The following is a 17713-nucleotide window of genomic DNA, read 5'->3' on the forward strand; positions in this document are numbered from 1 at the left end:
CGAGTTGTACGTCGTAGAAAAGCTCTCCGGGCAGAAGCGAATAGTTTTTCCTTTTTCAATAATTCGACAACGAACGGCGTCGACGCGATTCGATTTCGTTTGAGGACGTGGCGGCTCTGCCGTGAGAGTTCTCAACGCGTAAGGACCTACGTCCGTTGTGACGACTAGCAATGTTCCTTTCTACGACGACCTCCGATCGTTATGTTCCGTCGGGACGTGTAATTCGCGACCACGAAACACTAAAAACAACTTATTGCGAGAATTACCGAAAGCAACATCAAATAACACTTAATCTGAGAACTCGGTAGATCAATTCGTCGATCATACTGCTACCTGTTAATAATTATCACCACCGACATACGGGCCCGTGATACAATATCGTTTGGTTTGAACAAAAATTTAAAATGTTTAACTTCGTCAAAACTAGTGTAATGAGTCGATTAAATGCAGCAACCGTAGAATAGGAACATGACAGGAGCAACTTACTACCGTACCGATAATATTATATTATACCAATGTGACAGTGACCACTCACGTTGTTCGAGATTTTCAAGGAAGAAATTGGAGTGTAGTATCACTGGTAGGATTTTATTGTAGGTAGGTTTCGAAGTATTCTAAGTACCTAATTCAAGATCAAGACCTAGGCACTAAAACTAATGCGTGGAACACAGAGATCGCGATAACTGTACGTTACTATAAGTGCGTTTCATATAGTTTTCACTTTTCCTACCTTTTCTACGGACAAAGAGGACATGTTTTTATTTTATGTTCGACACATTATTAGAAACACCGTGGTTACTCGTGTTTCGTACCTATTATAGTTAAATTCCATGCAGAGCTTAGCGTTGTTTATTTCTCAGTAGAAATTGCAAAATCATTTTGTACACAACGGTCGTCAATGTATTATCATTTATAATACACTAACACCTATTGTGTGTTCAACGATAAAGGTAACAAAAAAATTTTTCGAGCGCATAACCCTGAATTTTGTTCGTGTGTTTTACTACATAAAGGGCTTAATATTAAACTTATTTTTGAGGAATTTCTCAAATTTCATTTGAGCCGTCTATCATTTGATAACACATTCCACTCAATATCTCATCTTGTGACTTACGTCGTTTCTCAAATAGATAGTTCAAATGTAAACATAGAAAAAATTGTTTTGAACGGAAAAGTACCGAGAAGGTTATGACTTATAACCAAGAAACGAAATTTTCACTACTCAAAAAAGAAAACTGGCTGTGAAATATCGTTTTCATTTTTTCGATATCGGAATTACAAAAAAAGTTATCCATGTTTGAAAAACACAAAAATAATGGATCTTGAAACAATAACAACATTTTCGTATAAGTGATATCAAAAAAGTAAGAATGATAGTTAACAAATAATATTCTCGACTGTATTGTATACAAATTTGGAGTCTTAAGAGGACGCTACACTGACATTTGTATTTTGTTGACTCCGTCGTACAAGCTCAAATTTTACACTCGGCAGAGCACGTTTAGCTTCGTAAGTTCAAAAAATGAGTAAGTGGATGTCACTCTGCTGTACAGTAGATTACGAGTGGGTCGCTGTAGCAAATGGTGCTAAATTTGAAATCAATTATATTTAAATTACGACAAAGTAACTTAAATCATTACTCTTGGTTATTTAATATGTAATTTCGTCAACATTTGAACACAGAACAACTATAAAAACAAATTGTGCCCATGTATTTTGAATACTTTTCAAATGCTGTTGTTACAATATACCAGGAACCTTGTATTACATTTTCAAGCTTTTTGACCCTACGAAAAAAATGTTATTGACGTTTACAGAATAAAAACCGAAAATGTCAGTAAACAGCTCAAGATGAGTCAAAATATTTTTCAAGTATAGGAAATGATAAAACAAATATTTTGTGTACATTTCATGGATCTACGATTATTCGTTATTCAATTACAACAAAATAAAAAAAATTGTTCCATAAGAAATCGAGTGAATATCCAAAGTTGTAAAAATTTCAAGGTTAGGTTAGGTTAGATTAAAATAATATTAAATACTGAATTTGACTTTCTAGTAGACCTGTTTTTTGATTAAGACAGACAAACTTATGAGGAATTTTCAATTAAATTTTTAAATCTTAAATATAAAAAGAAAAATATATGTGAATTTCTAACTTAAAATAATTTGCAAATTTTGGTGATTTTTACATATTTTGTCAAAATTTAAAATTCAAACCTCATAAAAAAATAATGCGAATTTACGAAAACAACTAACGAGGGATCTTAAATAACATTTTCAAATTTTTTGACAGGGTCAATGTTCTTATCGACATTAATTTTAAAAAAACTAACAATAATCGAAAATATCTTATACCTATATTAATAGCTGAACATAATTCAAATTATTTTGAAATTGTTGATGGTGTAAAGAAAATACTAATATATACATTCAGTGAGAGTTTTATGTATAAACGGCCATTTGCTTTAGAATTACTCTAAAAATCAAAATCGATTTTGCGTAAAAATTCCAGTTTTTTTAAAAAAAATTGTTTGTTTTTCCTGGCGCTTATGAAAAATATTGGAGATTATTACATTTTGAACTCCCGGTTGTACCACTTAGATTTACTTTCCCACCGGAAAAGGTAATGAAGTTGAAAATCGAAGCATTATTTCGATAACTTATCACGTACGCAGACATGAAATCAATATATTATTCATCGCTTCGCTCAGAATGTAAAATTTGAGTAAATTGACCTCTTATAAAATGTAACGATTAGATTATTATCTAGGGCATCTCTTAGGCTTTTTATTATATTTTAATTTTAAAGCGAGTTATGAATATTTTAAAATTATAAATTGTTTGTACATCTTAAATTACTAGTTCCTAATTCGCTTTAAAATTGAAATATAATAAAAACCCTATGCGATGCCCTAGTTAATAATGTTACTTTAAAATTTTATAACTGGTCAATTCAATCTAATTTTTTAACCAACGGAGCTAAACGTAATCTGCAGAGCATACAATTTGGCATGTTACGCGCTTGCAAGACGCAGATAACAAGTGTCAGTGTAGCGTTCTCTTAACTATCACTGCAGCCAGAGTGGTTCTATCCTGCACAAAATAGTTTTTGCTATTTTGTACACATTTTGTTTGTTTTTTTTTTTTTTTAGCCTTCAGTCAAATACTATTATGGCTCAACAATTACAATATCATATGGTATATAAATTAATGAAGTTATAGTTAGACAAAAATTAAAGTATACAATGGATAGATAACAAATTATATAGGTATATAATAAATACTAAGTATTATAGATAATTAAAATGTAGATAAAATAGTTTAATATACAATGAAAAGATAATTAGGAGAAATATAAAAACAAGACCCAATCACTACGGACAGATACGCTTGTTAACGAATACACATTTTGTTACACGGAGACAACGCATGCGGGTGTACTGTTCTCTTAATAATGATATTTTGAATTATCAGTGAAACATTAGAAAAAAATAGTTTAGTGTAGAAAACCGATACTTCAAAGCCTCTAAAATATCATTCTTTATGATTTTTGCAATAGATGGTTTTACTCTAGGATTACTCAAAAAACGATAATGAACATACCTGTAATGTGTGGGTCTGTAGAGAAATCAATTATTGAGCTGATATCCTTTGTTTAACTCCGTTCCTTATAAAATTTTCCGGAGATGCTGTTAAATATGAATGTACCTATGTGGCTTACAGATTTTAATAAAAAAATGTATAATGACCCCGTCCCTCCTAAAAAAATCCTAATTCGCCACGGACACTCAAGCGGATGTTATTACCAAAAGCAGTGCTACCCTTCATCATAAACCATGGAGTATATATGTAGTGTTTTGCGTACACTGAACAGTGTTATTTATGTAAAATATCTTTCCCACCAAGATCACATTTCACGAATCACGGTTACACGACATGATTAATACCTAAGCATTCCCAGAATTAGTTATCAGGTATGAGTTCGGTGTTATCAGTATTCGTATACAACCAGCCACCAGCTGATTCTGAGCACGCACATTAGTGACGCGTATCGTGAAATGTTGAAAGTAGTGGGGATAATGTCGGGCATTTTAATAATTAATATTATTCTGTTATTAGGCACGATCACAATCAAAAGTAAATCCATGGATATGGGTAATTCACGCGATGTAGAGAAGATCAGCCATGAAGTGTGACAACAACCCACAAAAAACTGGAGGTCATTTTCACAACAGCCCTTCAGCTGGAATAAATGCCACCGGGAGTACCACAGTACTCGAAGTCATACTATTTAGTTTTTATACAAAAGCAGTACAATATAATACACCTTTAGACGTAATAAAATCCTTTAAAGCAGGGGTGTCCAACCTTTTGTGTAGACTGGGCCACATCATATAGGTAGAAGTTATACATTCAAATTTAATGATTAAATTATATTCTATAATACAACAATACAACAATACATATTTTTATAATTTTACAATAGCGAATAATAAGCAGAAATATTTTTTCTAGTATTAATATTTAATTATAAGTACACAGAAAAAAAATATTTATTTATAATGAAAAAAAAGTTTTAGTTTAAAAAAGTTAAAAGTCATTAGTTTTATTTAATGTGAACTTTGAAAATGCTTTTTTCGTGAAAGTAATGAATCGAATCAATATCTGGATCGATTGAAGTTGTGGCAACGGTAAAAACACGGATGTGTGCATCGGCCTTTACAGTTTATTTGATGTTTTATATTCTTAAAATAAATTTATTCTCGTAATATTAATATATTATATACAATTAATTCATGGTTTTTAAATTGAAGTGAGGGCCGCATCAAAATATACCGCGGGCCGCGGGTTGGACACCCCTGCTTTAAAGTATTTGAAGCACGGACTAAGATATAATGGACTGGCATCGAGTGCAATATCTGTGAGCCGAAAATGTTACGCGAGCGAGGAGTGAAGGAGGTTAAAAAAATCCGAATGATATTAGCGCTCTCTATATAATTTATATACTTTTATATACTAAAATAATATACAAAAAAAAATGCAGATGGCGTTGGAATCATTGGGATTTTATTTTTCATAACATTTGATGCTCGATCCCTCCTACTCCCCCCAGCCTATTCGATGCCAGTCCATTATATCTTAGTCCGTGATTTGAAGGAATGCACAATTAAAATGATGTATTTCATTTTGATCAACTTGATTTTAAATATGAATAAATGTATAAAAAAAATAACTTATTTATTGTGCTTGCGTAAATAATTAATAACCATTAAATAGACACAAAAGCATTTTTTTTTTTTTGGGGGGGGGGGTTGCTAAAACCCCATTATAATACTAGTTACTAGTTTATTAGTAATATATTATTGTATAATCCATTAAATGTTTGCCATTATTGTTATCCATGGTCATAACGACTTCGCGATTTATGAATTTACTATTATTATTATTTAATAAGTAATAGCAAGTCTATTATTTGTGTCAAATACGTTCAAAACAATCTAAATAAAATACTTAATATTATGTTTCCGAGAAATGTTTCTTCGGTCTGACGGGCTTTAGAATGACGAAAATTGACCGTCTAAAAATAATAATTTTACGATAATCCAATAACATGCTCGGCGATATCAAGTTGGCAACTCGTAGTTCTTTTTCATAATCCATATTATTATTTATTATCTTACAAAACATTAACAAACAAAATCTCGATTACATAATATTTTAGAAATTTTATTGGCGCTGCCTAGTGATAAATCCCCTGATACAATATTTCAAATGTATTCCACAATATTATTCCGACAGTTAGACAACGATTGCGAACACTTATATTGTAATGTGATTAAATCTCCTGAAGAGAATGCACCATTTGCACCCTATATTTTGTTTTCTCTCTCTGACCCACCCGCAACATGGCAAATTTGCGTTCAACAGAAGCAACCTTGTGATGTTTGCATCAATTAAAAGTGAAATACCTAATAGTATTTATAATCAATGATTGTTCATTATGTAACATATTGTATAATAATATAGAACCTACCTTTAACTTAATAAATGCCGCTTGTACATACATTTAGGCGTGTTCGTACGTTATACATTATCCATAATATCATGTTAATATTTAAAATTACTAATGGTGCAAATAAGAGGGGCTTTAGGGGTTAAGCCCCCCCAAATATTTCCTAAATTTTGTTTAGAGCTTATTTATTACAGTGGATAAATCTCAAACGCTATTTGCGCCTATACAGAATACTAATCACAAATCACGTACATATGGAATGTTCATAATTACAAATATACATCACGCATTTCATCAAGACAATAAATATGAATACAAATTGAAGAATTATGTATTTATGTGCATGTACATAAATAGTGATAAATAGTGAACTATTGGAATTTGGAATTGTAATTCTAACATTGCAAGTCGTAAGACACTAAAAAATAAGAATAAACAATTTATTATTTTGAACTTGTTATACTGTAAATATTATTGGTTTTAAATTTATAGTATACGTTGCTTTATGCCAGTTTCCAATGTTGAAACTAGTTAGTATTAACTAAGTAGTGGTTATTAAACTTCAGTTTATGTGCAATAGACAATAGAATATAAATACAAAACTTTCCTGTAGATCCTAAAATATTAAGTATAACCTGTTGTTGAAACGACAGGATCATAAATATATAGGTACTAGCTATTAAAATGGATGTAAACTTTTGTTTTTTATTTTGAATATTTTATTATAATAATAGACTTTTCAAACTCTGAACAGTATACCCTGAAGTTTGAAAAATAATACATCAGTCATCACTCAAAGTGTAGACTTTTCGATTTTGATTAACTGTAAACAGGGCCGGAATAAAGATCAGAGTAGTTTTGCGGTAATATAATATACTGGGTTTGGGTACCTATCTCTTATCAAGCAGCCGTTAAAACAACATAGATTTCATTTATAATACTTTATGAACATGTGAAAGAAGGAGTAAAAGCTACTTTTGCATCAATGTTAATCCGGCCCTGATTGTAAATTAATACATAATGAGTTTCAATAGAAACCACATATTAATAATTATGTGCTCACTAATAAAATAAGCAAAAGCAGCTGAAAATCGATAATAATAAGCAAAATGTTTAAAAATATAACTGTGTTACAATTAAATAATATCACAATAACTTATGAAGTATTAATTTTTTTACAAACTAAGGTGTTTATAGGCAATTATGTCATTATTTATTTTTCTGCATTTACAATTTGAGCAAGTATAACTGTTGTACACTTGTACATATATTCAACAAAAATATGATGTAGCTGATAATGAAATATTAAGCCTACGTATTGTAGCTAGGTTAGTGAATAATGTACAAAAGAGTAGGTAAGCAATAGTATGCAGCGATTTGACAAGGAAAAGAATGATATATATACGACCTAAGTAAACTAATATTATATAAGATATCAAATTTACTTATTGTATTAAGTTGTATACAGATTGTAAATGTTTCTCTTTTCCAATAAAAAAAGAAGGAAGAAAGAAAAAGTACCAATTAGTAATTATTATTAAGACAAATATGATTGATTCATTTTATAGAAAAAAAATACGAAGCTGATCAATTTTTGTTTATGCAGACACAATTTATTAATTGAAAACTATCTTTTAGGTAATATGTATATAATATGATAGCAATTATATTATAGCTAAGTACAGGAAGCGGAATTTACAAATGCACCTAAAAGGCTAGAAAAACTAAGGATTTTAACTCAAAGAATTTGATTAATGTTCTTGTCGTTCTGCAATAAAAATAATCAGAGCTTTGCCAAGGGGGAGGCAAACATTTAAATATGTATGTAAGTTCAATATAGGGGTGCCAAATATTATTGCCCTGGGGCTCCAATGAAAGTTAGCAAGGCACTGAAAATAATATTAATAATAGACATAGTTATTAATTCAAACTTAAATGATTTATGTTTAAAAAACGTGTGATACTGGTTTTATATCAGATAGGAGGTAGCCGTAGCTACTAGTACGAGGTACCTATATAAATGCCCAAACGATTAACCATTTGTATTATTTATTAACGTAGTTATAGTAGGTATAATATTATATTCTTTGAATGTTTGCGTATATAAAACAATGCACATGACACTTAATTTTCGTTTATACCTATATTAATAATTGTACAAATACATACTTTTAAGTACAGATTATTATTAGTGTCTATTATATTATATTGTACTGTTTTGCCTTGTTGGTTTTTCAAATATTTATTCAACACTAGTGTCTAGTACAAACAAATGACGATAAGTGCTGCAGTATGTATTATTATTACGGTCTGTGAACTTTTACCCGAGTATAATACCTTCTATATTATTATGAATACAAGTATATAACTATAACTGTGAGCATACGATATTATATACATATATAAGGTTTAGACGTGTATCGTATATTAAGTATGTCAATTTTAAATCTACATATTACATAATAAGTATACAGTATACTTATCTATTAAGTATTTAAAATTCGTCAATTCGTTATTTGCACACGACGTATAACCAAATAACCAATATATAAACGTGTTATATAGCAGCCGGTAGGTATTTTATTTATATGTCATACAAACAACTATATGTTCATTAAACTAAAAAAAATATCGTAAACATTTATTTTATTTCTGGTTGTTGATTAAAAAATTTTAATTTCAGACAAACATTTTATTCGGATTACATATCCACATTGGAAGATTTCTGATTAATTAAATTGAATAAAGCCACACAAAAAATTTCAAAATACTAAACATGATCTCTACAAAAAGAACAAACCCATATACACAATATTACATCAATACTGTATACTTATTACTCATTAGTCATACACACTAACTGCAACAGTTTTATGTGTTATGGCGCAATAGTATCTACAATTTGAAATGTTCATTAAATACGGCTGGTTACTCGATTGTTGTGGCAATAATAGGTTTTTGATATGGACATGGGCCTTTGTCACTGTCGTCGTTCTCGTTCACATTATACCAAATACCTAATCAGACGTTAAAAAAACAAGCCAATTAGCCAACATAAGAAATGTACGCCTTTCTGGTGTACCCTCATACGACAACTATTGAACTGTGTATACAAATAAGTGCCTACTCAAAATTTAAATATAAAATACGTGCGTTATGCGTATGATTGTAATGAGAGAGAAAAGAGAAAAGAGAAAATAAACAATACCCAACTACGATAATTGTGAAAACGTATAACAATTTTTTTGAACCGTTATAATAATAAAATAATAGCATATTGACAGATAAAAAATGTTAAAGAACCAACGCCCAAGCGTTTGTTTAATTACGAGTTTAACAGCTGTAAAAATAATATTGTTATACCTACGACCTTATAACACGTAAAAAATATATAAAAAACTTATGGTATATTATTATATACGTACATATAAGCTGAATATACAGGTGAAGTATAGGTAAAACAGTAAGCACTATGGCACCTATACCATAATTTTTATTTACAGGTTATTTTTTCAAATGAATAATACTCTTAATAATACTGTAGATTGTCCAATAGTACAAGTGAATAGGTGAGTTATAACTTATAGGTACCTACAACAAATTGATATAGAAAAAAGATTTTAGAAATAGATAAAAAAAAACATAAATTATAAGCTAGAATATAAACTAAAACGATTGTAAAAGTAAAATATTACATATTATTGTTAGTTAAGCATATTTTAAGAATTGAGACTAACGGAGTAAAGAAACAGTCAACAGGTGCAAGTTCATTGCACAAATCCATGGCTCTAGGAATAGGAGTTTTTTCAGTAATTTATGCTGCGTGATGGTAAGTAGAAGTGGGAGTGGTTTGATTAATACAATATGCTGAGATGTTGAATGGAATGTCTTCCAATAGATAACATAGGCGCATCGATATTCGATATGGTTATTGATTAGTTAATATAAACAAATATATCAGCTAAATCTTGTCTGGAGACTAGAGAAGGAAGGTTTAGAAGTGATCTTATAGGCGTATTATAGTCATGCTGGTTAATAGTTAAGTTGTATTTGATAACTGTAATTTTAGTTAATACTGAATTTCGGTTTTGACACTTGGTTAGAAATAAAATAAAAAAAGGATTTCACAGAATAATTTACCAAGCACGCTCACCCCCTATTTCTTAATAATGCAGTTATTTAAAATTTGATTTTTAATTTTGGAAATTATACTACTTAAAAATGTCCTGTACAGATGTAAACTGTTGTTTTTTGAATGAAAACCCCCATTTTCTACTGTAAACTATTTAGTGAATAATTGTTCGGAAAATGTTGCCGTATCAGATTCAAAATGTGGACAGTAATTTTTAGTTCTTTGATTTTGTGGACTAAGGAATCACAAATCGCAATAGTGGGTTTGTAAGATATAGTGCTATGATGATTTGAACATTTCTGAGATTAATGTTATTTATCAACATTAATAATTTGTAAACATGGCCCAAGTACATATTATAATAAATGCTGGATTCAATATAACATTTATATAATTGTTTTGTAAAATCATTTTTAAGGACTATTATTCATAGTACAAACATTTTAATAACTGAGAAATTAGGTAGGTACTCATTCTAATTTTGAAATAGGTGCGTCAAGTTTTCAAAAATATTATTCACTTTACACAATGGTTTCTATGGTGACAAATAATAATCTTTGTATAGTAATAATAATAATAAATTAGTTTCAATTGACAATTTTATATTTTTAGTTTTTCAATACCAAACCTAATATTCGACCTCGATGCCAATGCCGACAGTGACAAGCGATAATCTTTTTTTTTCATACCTTCTGTAGAGAAGTTTCACTTAATCCTTAAGTACACGCGTACTTCCGGAAACACGGACATTTTTTATTTTTGTCACGCCATCTAGTGATCTTATTTATTTATTTATTTATTTATTTATTTGACGTAATGATTTTATTATTTAGATTATTTTCTGTATTTTTTTTTTTTTTTTTTTTTTATTTTAACATATATTTACAATCTATTTTACAATAATCAGTAAGTATGATGACAAAGTTTATGTGACATTATGAAATATTCGAATAGGAAGACCCTCAGTAGTGTCACCTGACCAGAGATTAAATTTTCTGTATTTATATTTTATATTACCTAATTCTTGTTTAGGCAATCGCTATTTTTATTATTATATTCTGTACATTGCAGTATTGATAATAGTCTCATTAATAATTAATCATATTATATCATTTCGTATTCCGTCAATATTTCCATCTCGGTGTTTTTATATTTTTCTTTAGAATTTATAACTAATATTGATTTCAGAATACCACAAATATGGCTTAATAACTATATATTTATCCTTACCTAACTTTAAACTATTTATTTAGTCATGATCACAAATAACTAAATGCCTTGCCTGCCGTGCTGTGGGTTCGTACCTTGTATTTTTCTAAGGTTTTACCGGTAATTATTTCACTCATTATTTTTTTTTTATGCAGGCATAAATTAATTGTGTGTCGCAGTTACCAATTTAGACACTTGAATGAATTTCTTATTTCGTTGTAATTCAAAAACGAATAACCTACGTAGATACCTTCTTGACATTTTTTCCAAACATTTAATTTATTATTTTCTACCCAACTTAAAAAATATTTGACCCTTTTTGGTCAATGGTCAGTTTATATCGATAAAAAAAATATTCTCTCCGTCATAATGAATTGTTTATATCTATACATTTTTTCATATGAGGCAGAACCTACACTTCTTTCTGATTATAATATGTATATAGATACTATTTGTTAAGGCTTATAATAAATTGTAGTTTCAATATGAAAACAAATTGGGTACTATAGATAATTATTAGGTACTTTTTCAACGGGTTATATTATTTATTACTATTGGTTTTGCTATAGATTATTATTATATAATCAATGATATTACCGGACCGACCGCAGTGGTTCAGTAACAACTGTATATAGGTGTAATAGCAATATCGCCAATATCAATTTATGAAACATTAACAAACATTTAAACGTGCCAATTTTTAAATAGAATTCAGAAATTGAAAAATCAGCATTTATTTCACTAAAAATACAAAATAACGTTTTTATCTATACGTAAAAAGCATTTTAGGTAAAATAAAGTATGAATATTATAATGTTATATATCTGAGTTAGCCGTTGGTAACTCAAGTTGCAACACTGATAGCAACCAACGTACTATAACCTACCTCACGTTCCAATTTTAATCATTGGCAACCTCTACAGCTCCGTCGGTCTACCTCGTTTTTTAGACTAGACGTTTTTTTTAACTCAGTTTATTTTCTTAGTAATAAGTATATATATATAGTATATACCTACTTTTATTTAGGTACTAATAATCATCTTCTCTGTTCCGCATGCATATTAGTAAGTTGGATCTGTTACAACTATAATCTCGTAAGTTCATAATTATTATTATATTAATAGATAATATTATTACATCGACATTCGGCGCATCACTGACAATAATGTTTATGTTAGTATTATACAATGGTTTATAAAAAATTATGAAAATTTGGCTGTCATATAGTAGTATGTGCTGTACTTGCAAAAAAATTATTTTAAAAGAAATAAAAAATTCCTTTTTATCTGGCTTGATCTACATTTTCAAATTACATCATACAATTTTAAAGTTTATCGTCTATACTCTATAGCAGATGTTCTCAAATTATGGTACCCGTACCACTAGTGGTACGCGGAAGACAATACTACATATTGGTACGCCAAAGACCACATATTGATAGAACAGAGAGTAAATAAATGAATATTTTAAATTGTGTTTGAATATGGTCACATGGAAATAGATATAAGCGGTAAGCTACGTAGATTAATATAATACCCATAAGTGGTACGTGAAAAAAAAAGTTTGAGGACCACTGCTCTATAGTCTATTTAACATCAATTAAAATGTCAATTTTTATGACCTATTTTGCTTTCTATTCTCTAGCCCGCTAGATTTTAATTTTCTACAAATTGGCCCTCGAGTAACCTTGAGTTGCCCATCCCTGGTATATACTATACCGCATGTACAAACAGGGCTGTCCCGAACAACCTTCGTGGTGGGGGGGGGGGAAGAGGGGTTACACCGATCAATTGGCCGACTCATTATTTTTTACATTAAGTACATTGTATTAGTAACAGTTTTCGATTTATACATTTACAAACGTAGCGCCATGTAGCTGCATATTATTTTTTACATATTTTTTGAGTTGCTCATGTGAAGATAAAAATATTGGAAATTTATCATAGTTTAACAGCACCCAAATTCACTACCCAAATTAAAAAATCTTACTTCAAATGCTCATAAAAATTAGATAGGAACATTAAAAAACCTTAACTTTTAAATCAAAAATTTCCCAACTTTTTACAAACACTTTAAAAAGTATATTATATAAACACTTTTTTTTAAAAAAAAGTTAGCCCCGTAAAGAAGTTGTATACCAACAATTATTGTGGATTTACACTAAACTTCTTTTTAAATTTCCACTAACAACAACTTATGAGGATCTTCCTCTTCAATTTTCAAGTTTTTAAAAATTTGTCATCCTTAATAATTAAAAAAAACTAATGAAATTCAAAATGTTCTCATTCCCATAAATTTTTAGTTAACAAAATCGATTTTGTCATAAACTGGTTTTAATTATTTTTTATTTGTTTCAACACTTAACAATGTCGGATACTTTACCGAGTTAATAAAAAACTAACTTAGACGTCACAAAAAGTTATGAAGTAATAAAGAAAACTGTGGAGAATACCAAGTTGGCCAAGGGTCTTTTCAGTTTTCACACGGGAATAATGTCAACATTGAGTCAACACTAAACACACGAAAATATAAATAATTTTTGTTTTTAGCTATAAATAGTAACAACTGTCGATTACACCGACTGCAGTCTACCTGCAGTTGTCAGCTGCGCGCTGCGTAATTTAACCATATACATAACAATACATAAATATTATAATAAAATCGTCATATTTCCGTAGTAGTGCATACGGAAATGCAAAATATAGTAAAGTCTAATAAGTATACTAAATGGAGGCAAGTGTCATAAAATATAATGACTATTTTTAGTTTTTATAAATGGTATATTATAATATAGGTACCTATTGCAAAAAATAAATTTAAAACTTTATAATTATTTGAAAAAATGCCTATAATTTTTAACTGTCATGAAATTGAAATGGGAATTAATGGTACATTAGTAGGATATTATGATTTATCCGACTGTAATTTAAACAGCAAAAATCCGGTTTGGTGGGACCCTCCCCCCTTTAGAACAGTTCTATGTACAAATTCATCTCACTTCCACACTTGTAAAATGTCTCACTTGGAATTTTTATTGTTTGCCAAAACATTTTTACTAATTAAAAAATAAGTCGTTGATTCATCATAATTTTTGATCCAATAAAAATCTTTCGCCAACATATTATAAATCGAGTGTGTGACTCCACGTGTGCGTGAGTGAAAAAAAAAATATTACAATGTATTAAGTAGAGTAAATTGGAGTATCGCGCAATGAGTGGCGGGCTGAGTCCGATCTTACAGGAAGTGTCTAAACACTGTTATCGAAAGTCATAAAGATAATGTGTTAACCAAAGAAAAGAGATTAAACCGCATCTATCAACAATACTGGCTGGCTGGAGGTAACCGCATAACACATCTTATTGCAGAAAATTTAATAGAGTTATACACAAGTTGTTATTAGTTGATTAAAAAAAAAACAATTTGAGAGTAAATTCACAAAAGTTAAAAGTTATTTATGCGCGTCTGAGATAAGAATTTTGATTAAATTCATCAAAACTATGAATATTTTCAAATTAATAAAAATTGTTCTTTTCTATTTAAAATTCGAAAACATATAAAAGACTCCTTATTACGTTGTACTGATTAAAAAAATTAAGTTTAATGGAAAGTTAAATTCCTTTTTAGTTTTTATACGAGCGTTTTAGTTCAGATTTGTACGACATTATAGATATTATTTACCCTGTAAATTAGCAATTTTTCTTCAAACGATTTTCTTATTTTGCTGTATAGTTAGAAAACGAATAACCGTGGATATTCATTATTTTTTTCGTACAAAGCACGATACAGTAATCCGTAGTATATGATCTAAGCGTATACCTAACATAATAATATATTGTACAGAGCACCAGTTCCCAACCTGTGGTAATCGGAAAGCTCGGAGGTGGTACTCATTGACATTTTTTGATTAGCAAAAAAAAAGATTGTAATAAAAATGTAGCTGAATATAAATTGATCTATGTAAGGGTCATTTATTGTAACGACTTTACGTTACCGCCAAAACATCAGTTTTTAAATCAACTGAGCCTTACTACACGGTATTACCACAGATTATATTAAACAATAATATAATATAATATAAATATATAAATATAATAAAAATAATATAATATAAATATATAAATATAATAAAAATAATATAATATAATTTAAAGTAATCTGTGGTATTACGAAAATACCGCAGTGTGGTCGGGCCCTAAGTCCTATAACCGTAGCAATTTAGATAATGATAATCTCTATATTACTATGATATAATATTAGGTATTTAACGTTACGTTATGCACTTCTGTGCATTAAATGCTTACGTAACTACGTGAAATAACTAATTATCATAAAAAAGGCTTCACACACGTGAAATGCTGTCATTTTATTTGTTGATAAGAAAAAAACGCTTGCCAAGTCAGAGATCAGCATGTGAACTTTCTTGATTTTTAATTTTTAGAAATGTATCAACTTGTATGTCTGTACGTAATATGTATGTATTTTATTAAAATATGATTAAACCAAAATTGTACTCATTATAACGAAAATTATTAATTGCAAATTAATTTATTGAGAAGATATTAAATTATAGTAGAATATATAGTATACTATATACCTATAGGTTAACTGGTATGAATTAAAAGGTATTAAAGTCAATTTGCATGTTTTATTTATTAAATTACCTATTTATTAAACTTGAAAATATAATAATAGTGTACCTAATATGAATATTTTCCGATATCACACCTAAGCAGTATAACAATTTGAATCCAGAAAAACGTTGGTGTGAAATGTCCCACAAAAAAAAAACATTTTCATTTTCTGAGATAGATTTCCGAAAGCGGGGAGTGAATTTTGTTGTTTTTATCTTTTTAGATTCACATTGGCTAAGAAAAATGCAGGGAAGATTTTCAGAACTTTATATTTAATAGTTAATTTATTTTTGAGCTTTAAAATAATTTAAATCACATTTTATTGGGCGTTGTAATAACTTACAAAATCGGTACATAATAAAGATGTGAGATTTGTTTTTACTTTAAATACATATCATGTATATATGATCTAATCATATATAATATATTAATACCAATTTTTTACGTAATTACCTTCCTCCTGATCGTCGGAGGATCTACATTCTACGTTATTGCATATTGCATGCAACCTATATGTCTAGTTTATAATATTATTATAATACCATTTATTGTTAACATGCACCTTACTTGGAATGTATGTATAAATGTATATTATATGTGCTGTGATGGTGTAATGAGACGACGCAGGTAAAATAAGATTACCGGATGTGTACATCCGAATAAAAAACAAGATAGACTTTTGACGCAGAAAAAGAACGGGTTTAGTTTTTAGTTGTCGCAATAAGGAAACGGTCTCGAAAGAAGTTAAGAAGCCGGGTGCACATGCACTGGCCGTGGGGACGACTTGGTCACGCCAGCCAGAGGCGTAGGCGGCCTCCATAAAAGGTATTTGCGTTTCCAAAGATCTGGATTTGTCCGTGGTTGCAGAGACCCTCGCTGGACCATCCCTTGTCTCTGTCGGCCTATGAGAAAAGTCATACGTCCTGCGCCTTGTTGTTATAGACACGTATGACGTTTCTGTGTGACCTCGTAATATAAATCGTCCCCTTCATCGCTGTTAAAGGTTTTTTTATTGAAGTATACCGTTATCCGTAAATAACTCGACCGTTACTAATTTATTATTATATTTAACTCTTTATGAAAAAAATGCATTTATGATATAAGCATATAATTTCAGCGTTTATTAAAAATCAAGAAAGTAAAAAAGGTGGTACGTGAAAATTGTTCAAAATATGTAAGCGTTACTATAAAAATGTTGGGAACCGCTGGTAATTGGTATAGAGTCTATACTCTAGAGTAGTATAGACTATATAGGTACCTTTTTAAAATTAATTTCCTAGACATATCATTATGTTAATATTTTAAATTATATAATTAAATTATCTGTCAAGAATTTTGAAACACGCGAGATTCCACTTATCGACAGTTTTCAATTAATGATAATTTTATTTAACTCATACATGAGAAATATCATAATAATTATACAGAACAAACTGCAGTTGCTTACGCACTACTCGTTGTTTTCTGTTTAACCGTTTAGGCGTGAATATCATTTCTTACCAGAACGAGTGTCTGCAGCTTGTAATTGACTTATGTGCTGTACATACGCGACATGTGTACTAAATACCAACAGAAACGTTGTTTGACTATTGGAGTTGGGCACTCGTCAGAATGAAGAATGATATACAGACCAAACTCGTCACTGTTACCTACTTTCTAGATCTCCGATGTTTTCATAATAAGAGAGCACAAATTTCCACCCGTTGCAACTGGGCAAGATCAAAA

Source organism: Myzus persicae, unplaced genomic scaffold (assembly GCF_001856785.1).
Source record: "Myzus persicae strain clone G006 unplaced genomic scaffold, MPER_G0061.0, whole genome shotgun sequence".
Taxonomy (NCBI): domain Eukaryota; kingdom Metazoa; phylum Arthropoda; class Insecta; order Hemiptera; family Aphididae; genus Myzus; species Myzus persicae.